Consider the following 8,050-nt stretch of genomic DNA (forward strand, 5'->3'; position numbering starts at 1 on the left):
GGCTTGATGGCTCCTTCAATCATCTGCAATGATGTGATCTAGGGTGAGGTTTTCCTCCCCGTACAAATCTTCGTATTCGGCGGCTTCGCACTGTGGGCCAACTCGCTTGGCCATCTGGAGCAGATCGATAGCTACGCCCCTGGCCACCAGGTCAGGTTTGGAAGCCTGAACTACACTGCTGACATCCGCAGGGACTTGATCTTCGACGGATTCGAACCCGTCACAAGTGTGCCCTACAGTCGCGATGAGCATGACCTAGATCTGCCATCGGACGGTGTTCAGGAGATCGCGCCTACAGCTGCCCTGGCTTCAAATCCGGAGCAGATCGTGCCATCCGAGGACGGGTAGATGGACCCCGCCACAGAGGCCGCACACTCAGCGGCGATAGAGCCGAACAAGATCCTACTCCTAAGGAGATCTGTGTCACCGGACCCTCGGACTCGTCTCCGGCCATAGGCTCCGAACCGCGCGCATCTGTGCCTATCAAACCTGATTGGGCACCGGTTATGGAGTTTAGCTCCGCGGATATCTTTCAGCACTCGCACTTGGGCGATGTGCTAAATTAATTAAAATCTCTCTCCATGTTAGGAGACTCTTGGCCAAACTATGTCCGGCTTGAGTGGGAAGCGGACGACGAAGAAATTCGTTCCCCACCCACCACCCACTGAATAGCCACTGTCGATGACTTAACCGACATGCTTGATTTCGACTCCGAAGACATCGACGGTATGGACGACGATGCCGGAGAAGAATAGGAACAACCGCCCACAGGGCGCTGGACAGCCACCTCATCATATGATATATACATGGTGGACACACCCAAAGAAAGCAATGGTGACGAGGCAACGGAGGATAATCCTCTTGAGAAGCAATCTAATCACCGGCGTCAGCGGCGCCGCTCTAAGCCCCGCCATAGCAAGAATAGTGATACCGGCACAAGAGACAATAGTACTCCGGATGATTCCGAAGACGAAAACAATCCCGCCCAGCCAAGCTTCGAGCAAGCCGGACGGGAGGATGGGCAAGCTGGCCCGGATAAACAGGCAATGGATGGAGACTCGGAGTATGACAATTACATGCCTCTGTCCGAAGACGGGGAGAGCCTCGGCGACAAAGAATTTATCATGCCTGAGGATCCCGTCGAGCAGGAGCGCTTCAGGCGTCGGCTTATAGCCACTGCAAAAAGCCTGAAGAAAAAGCAGCAGCAGCTTCAAGCTGATCAAGATCTGCTAACTGATAGATGGACTGAGGTCCTGGCAGCCGAGGAATACGGACTCCAGCGCCCAACCAAAAGCTACCCAAAGCGCAGGTTGTTACCTCAATTCGAGGAGGACGCACTAGAGCCTACACTACCAGCGCAGAATGCGGCCGACCGGCCGCCTCGTGGCCGAGATAAAATGGCGTATCAGCCTGAACACGAGCCCGCACCCCGTCGCCAAACAAATAAAAACACGAAGGCTAGGGGCTACACGCATGACCTGCAAGACGAACTGGAAAACAAATCAGGATAGTCAAGATCGATCTACGGACCATGGGGGCGCGCCCCAACGCGTGATGATGACCGCCACGCCAGATACACTAAATACAAATCCGGCTAGGCCAAATACAACAGACTAGACTCATTTGAACTGCGTCGTGATGTTGCCCGGCACAGAGGCGCTGCACACCCCCTATGCTTCACTGACAAAGTACTGGAGCATGAGTTACCAGAAGGGTTTAAACCCGTGAACATCAAACCATATGATGGAACAACAGACCCCACGGTATGGATAGAAGATTTCCTTCTCCACATTCACATGGCCCGCGGGGATGATCTACATGCCATCCATTACCTCCCACTAAAACTCAAGGGGCCGGCTCGGCATTGGCTGAACAACTTGCCAGCAAACTCCATTGGAAATTGGGAGAACCTGGAAGACGCATTCCTGGATAACTTCCAGGGCACTTATGTGCGACCACCGGATGCTGATGATTTAAGTCACATAACCCAACAGCCCAAAGAGTCAGCCAGGAAATTCTGGACTCGGTTCCTAACTAAAAAGAACCAAATTATCGATTGTCCAGATGTCGAAGCCCTAGCGGCCTTTAAGCATAACATCCGTGACGAATGGCTTGCCCAACACCTCGGCCAAGAGAAGCCGAAGTCCATGGGAGCCCTCACGACACTCATGACCCGCTTTTATGCGGGCAAGGATAACTGGTTGGCTCATAGCAACAGCACAATAAGCAATCCGGGCACCTCAGACACCAAAGATAGCAACGGCAAGCCCCGGCGCAACAAACACAAATGTCGCAATAATGGCGATAACACCGAAGACATGGTCGTCAATGCCGGATTCAGTGGCTCTAACTCCGGTCAGCGGAAAAAGCCATTCAAAAGGAACACTCCGGGCCCGACCAGTCTGGACCGCATACTCGACCATCCATGCCAAATTCATGGCACCCCAGGAACACCAACCAATCACACCAACAGAGAATTGTGGGTCTTCAAACAAACCCGCAAGTCAGGTGCCGAAAACAAGGAGAAGGGGGCGCAAAGTGATGACAACGACGAGGAGCCTCGGCCACCGAACACAGGAGGACAAAATAAATTTTCCCCGCGAATCAAAACGGTGAACATGATAAACGCCACCCGTATTCCCAAGCGGGAGCGGATGTGCACTCTCAGGGATGACGACGCAACGGAGCCAGTCGCCCCAAAACATAACCTATGGTCGTCCGGCCCGATCACCTTTGACCGTACGGATCGCCCGGCCAATACCAATCAAGGCAATTCGGCCGCACTAGTCCTGGACCCAATAATTAGCGGATTCCACCTCACACGAGTCCTTACGAACGGAGGCAGCAGCCTGAACCTGCTGTATCAGGACACAGCACGTAAGATGGGTATCGATCCTTCAATGATCAAACCCACTAAAACCACCTTTAAAGGTGTTATACCAGGTGTGGAGGCCTATTGTACAGGCTCTGTCACTCTGAAGGTAGTCTTTGGACCATCGTATAATTACCGTACCGAAGAGTTAATCTTTGACATCATCCCTTTTCACAGTAACTATCATGCACTGCTCGGACGAACCGTGTTTGCTCGATTCAATGCGGTGCCACATTATGCCTACCTTAAGCTCAAGATGCCTGGTCCGCGCGGCGTCATAACAGTTAATGGCAAGGCCGAATGCTCCCTCCATGCCGAATAGTATACTGCCGCCTTAAAAGTAGAAGCAACAAGTGGCATCTTTCAATCGAACCTTGAGTCGACGACCAAGCTCCCGGACACCGTCAAAGGAGTCCGAACTACTTCGCGACAGAATAGCCCGGCTCGTTAGGAGCTCAATTAAAACACTCCGGCAGTAAGCGGAGGCAAAGCTAGGATAGGCCACACACTGTGGCTTAACCTCTCCGTGGCACACAAACGTTTTTTGCATTTTCTTTGCACGTCCACTTTTGTGTAGGCCAGGACTGGCAACATGGACACCAGACCCATGAACGGACGAATATACCAACAAGGGGAACAACTCGAACGCACAAGGGAATCCCTAGATATTCCCCTCGATGACCATCCGATTACAATCCGGATCCGCGCACAGCCTCCCCCCGCCTGGTCTCAGTAGGTTCCAAAGTCATATTTCTTTTTATCACATTACCTATACTCGTATGAATTGACGTGTTATTCAATTACAACATGTGGCTTTATATGACATTTATCTGTTGTTGTTTCTTATCGACACTCTTTGTCAATTGGCATCCGTACAGTGCGACATGCCTTAATATGCTAGGGGCCTCGTTGTACCCATAATACGGCAATAAAGTCCGAACACCTTCACAGTCGTTCGGCACCCCAAACTTATAGCATTATATGCATCGGTTCTGAATCATGTCTTGGATCAATAGTTGGGTTGCCCGGCTCCTGTTCTTGCTACCCTGCGTTTCGCTATATTGGCTAGGGTATTAAAGGGAGAACTACTTCGATTATGTCCCGGTTCTTCCGGACGAGCACCTCAGTAGAGAAAGCCGAAAACTGATTGTCATGATATGGTGAGAGATGGTCAGCTGTTCCGCTATATTGGCTAGGGTAGGATTTCCTCCGCATTATGCGATAACTAATGCAGCGTGTGATGGATCGGCTTTTCTTCCGATCAGGTGCCTATAGAGCCCCTAGTGCGGTCTTCCGAACACCAGGGGTTGCGCCTACCTTTCTTTTGCCAAACTCCTATGTCTAAGTGAGAGTGATAAAGCCTTATAGTCTTATTGCCTGGTTCGTTGCGCTGAACACCTCCTTCAAGGACCCAAAACTGGGGAAAAGAGTGCTCAGGTTTATCCCGAACAACCCCGTACTTCCTACGTGGGGGCAGAAGCCGACGACTGGCCAACTCTCAGGATTAATATATAAAATGGCCGCACAGGAGGAAAAACTTTCAAATAACAGGCAATAAATAATAAAAATTACCTTGTTTCAAATTACAAAGGACAACATGATTGTATTCATGGGAATATAACGTCCTTGGTGCATTGCTCTGCCACAAGGCGGGATCCTTTGAGGACACTATCATAATATAACTTGGGCTTGCGGTGCTCCTTCCCCTCCGGCGGTCCCTCAGTCATCAGCTTTTCTGCATCCATCTTCGCCCAGTGCACCTTCGCGCGGGCGAAGGCCATTCGCGCACCCTCCATACAAACTGACCGCTTGATGACTTCAAGTCGAGGGCAGGCACTCACAAGCCGCTTTACGAGCCCAAAGTAACTGCTGGGAATCAGCTCGGCAGGCCATAGCCGGATAATTAAATCCTTCATGGCTAGTTCGGCCGCCTTATGCAGTTCGATTAGCTGCTTCAGTTGATTGGCAAAAGGCACTGGATACTCCCGCGCCAGATACTGCGACCAGAAGAGCTTCTCTGTAGTGCTCCTCTCTTCGGCTCGATAGAATTGTGCGGCATCAGATATGTTGCATGGCAGCTCCGCAAATACCCCTGGAGAAATCCGAATTCAAGTTAGCAACGTGATTTTCTCCTAAAATACTTGCTTTGCATAGAAAAAGCCTTACTTGCCGCGATCTTCCTCGCCTCCTAGATTTCTTGCAGGGCGCCTTGGGCTTCCCCCCGGGCATCGCGTGTGGCTTGATGAGCCTTGGTGAGTTCGGATTCTTTCTCCGTTAACCTCTGCTCCAAGGTCTCGCATTTCTTCACAACCTCTTGGAGCTCTTGCTCAGCTTCAATAACCCTGTCCTCGTGCCTCTCACAAAGAGCCTGCTCTGCGGCTGCCTTTTTCTCGGCCTCGGCCACAGCCTTCTTAAGAGCCTCAACTTTAGTCATCGCCCCTAGAGCACACCATGAACATATTTTTATCATACTAAATTATTCATTTGCGCTGAATGCGCGCAAGGTTTTTTGCATACCTTGGTTATCCTTCAACTGCTTTTTCAACTGGCCAAGTTCTTCTTCGGCCCATCCAAACTCTGCTTCAGTCCGGAGACCTCCGCAGTATGAGAGGCGGAAGTCGCTACAGACGCCTGCTTATAAAAAAAGAGGAAGAGATGCCATAAGGTGAGTCTCCTATGAACATATATTTGATCCTCTGTCCGGTTCTTTCTTTCGCCGAATAGTGTATCAGGGGCTACTACCAATACTATAACACTCTTTGAAACCTCACAAAACATACCTCAAAGCCCGTTATAAGGCTGATGCAGGCTTCATTCAGCCCACTCTCAGTGGACTGAATCTTCTCAATCACCGCACCCATAAGGGCACGATGTTCTTTAATGGTGAAGGCGCTCTTCAGCGCCGCCGATAAAGTATCCGGCACCTCTGATTGGACAGAGGTTGCCAGTGGAACAGGCGGACCCCCTCCAGCCCAGGGAGGCTACCTGCCTGATTCTGGAGCCGTATCGGTCTCTGGAATTGTGTCCGGCTGGGGGACGAACTTGAGATAGTCCCCGCCGTCGACGTCCACGGGAGCCTTTTATCCCATGGGCCCGGCCCCTGAAGTTTGACCTCCTAGCACCGCCTTGACGATCTCCCCCCCTCCTTGGACTGGGCCCCTTTGGGACGATACCTCTGTGTCGTTCACGTGTTTTGGGGAGGGGGCTGTCGGTGTCAAAACCGGCGGATCTAGGGTAGGGGGTCCCGAACTGTGCGTCTAAGGCTGATGGTAACAGGACACTGGGGACACGATGTTTTACCCAGGTTTGGGCCCTCTCGATGGAGGTAATACCCTACTTCCTGCTTGATTAATCTTGATGATATGAGTATTACAAGAGTTGATCTACCATGAGATCATAGAGGCTAAACCCTAGAAGTTAGCCTATGGTATGATTGTTGTTGTCCTACGGACTAAACCCTCCAGTTTATATAGACACTAGAGGGGGCTAGGGTTACATAGAGTCAGTTACAGAGAAGGAGATCTATCATCCAAATCGCCAAGCTTGCCTTCCACTCAAAGGAGAGTCCCATCCGAACACGGGACGAAGTCTTCAATCTTGTATCTTCATAGTCCAACAGTCCGGCCAAAGTACATAGTCCGGCTATCTGGATACCCCCTTATCCAGGAACCCCTCAGTAGCCCCTGAACCAGGCTTCAATGACGATGAGTCCGGAGTGCAGATTGTCTTCAGCATTGCAAGGCGGTTCCATCTCCGAATACTCCAAGATAAATTTCAAACACAAGGACCGTGTCCCGCTCTGCAAGAAAAATTTCACATACCACCGTAGAGAGAACAATAATCCACGAATCAAATTTGCTGACGACTCTTCATAGCGTGACATCATGCCATGGCCCGGCTTTTATTCGAACCATTTTTTATAACCAGCCACCATACACATTGCGAGGCGGTTTCTTTGGCATGTCTTGCCAAAGCAAAGATCGTGTACCCCTTATCGCGGGATTCTCATCAATACGGGTGTGGGTAACCCAACCGCACCACCAAATGCGGTGAGTGGGGAACAAGCAGGTTTCATTAGGCAAGCGGGGAGGCGCAGGGTTTCATTGCCTCTATAAATAGGAAAGGCCTCTTCCTTTTTACCTCACGCCTTCTCCTTCTGCTCGTCCATTCTCTTTCGCTTGAGCACTAACACCCGAGCATTCATCTTCTCCACCAATGAAGGTTCTTCCGAAAATGTCCGGGTCAGGAGCAGGAGGTAAGTGGATGGCCTCTACCGTCCAGGTGAAAGATATCAAAAAGCTTCGGGAGGCCGGGTACCTGGCCCAGAAAATCGGCCACCGCCTTCCGGCGGCGGGACAGATTGTCCCTACTCCGGAGTCCCATGAGAGGGTCGTGTTCCTCCCTCATTTTGTCCGCGGGGTCGGGTTTCCCCTTCACCCATTTGTTCATGGTGTCATGTATTATTATGGGATCGATTTCCACGATCTATCCCCCAATTCCTTCCTCAACATCGCGACGTTTATTGTCGTGTGCGAGGCCTTTCTCCGCATCGCGCCACACTTCGGCTTATGGCTGAAGATCTTCAATGTGAAGCACAAGGTGGTGAACGGCGAGCACGCCGAGTGCGGAGGTGCCATGGTGAGCAGGATGCCCAAGGTAACATGGCCGACAGGTACCTTCAATGATTCTGTCAAGGAGTGGCAGCAACAGTGGTTCTATATCAGTGAGCCGTGCGGTAAAAAGTGGGCCGCAGCTCCTGAGTTCCGATCCGGAGCCCCTTTGCGGCTCACGTCCTGGCCCGAGAAGGGCTTGAATTGGTCTTCATCTGACAAGCTGTCGGTGATCCAGACACATGTCAAAGGTATGGAAGACAAGGCTGTCAAGCTTGTTGACATAGTCCAGGTGATGTTGGTCCGCCTGGTTCTTCCCTGTCAGCACCGAGCCTGCAATTTGTGGGAGTACGACCCGGCCGAGCACCAGACCCTGCGGGAACTTTATGGCTCCTCACACAAGGACATCTGGAAGGTGCTTTTTAAGTCTGGCAAACCGTGGCCGGACTCCGCCGCGGACCGTCCGTACCAACTGTCCCGCCCCGCAAGTCCGGTAAGTAGTCATTATATTTTGTCCTTCCATATGTTTCATTGTCATATCCCGGGGAAGATTCCCTAACATGCTTCC

The sequence above is a fragment of the Triticum aestivum genome, chromosome 7B (genome assembly GCF_018294505.1).
Source record: "Triticum aestivum cultivar Chinese Spring chromosome 7B, IWGSC CS RefSeq v2.1, whole genome shotgun sequence".
In the NCBI taxonomy this organism is placed as follows: Eukaryota; Viridiplantae; Streptophyta; class Magnoliopsida; order Poales; family Poaceae; genus Triticum; species Triticum aestivum.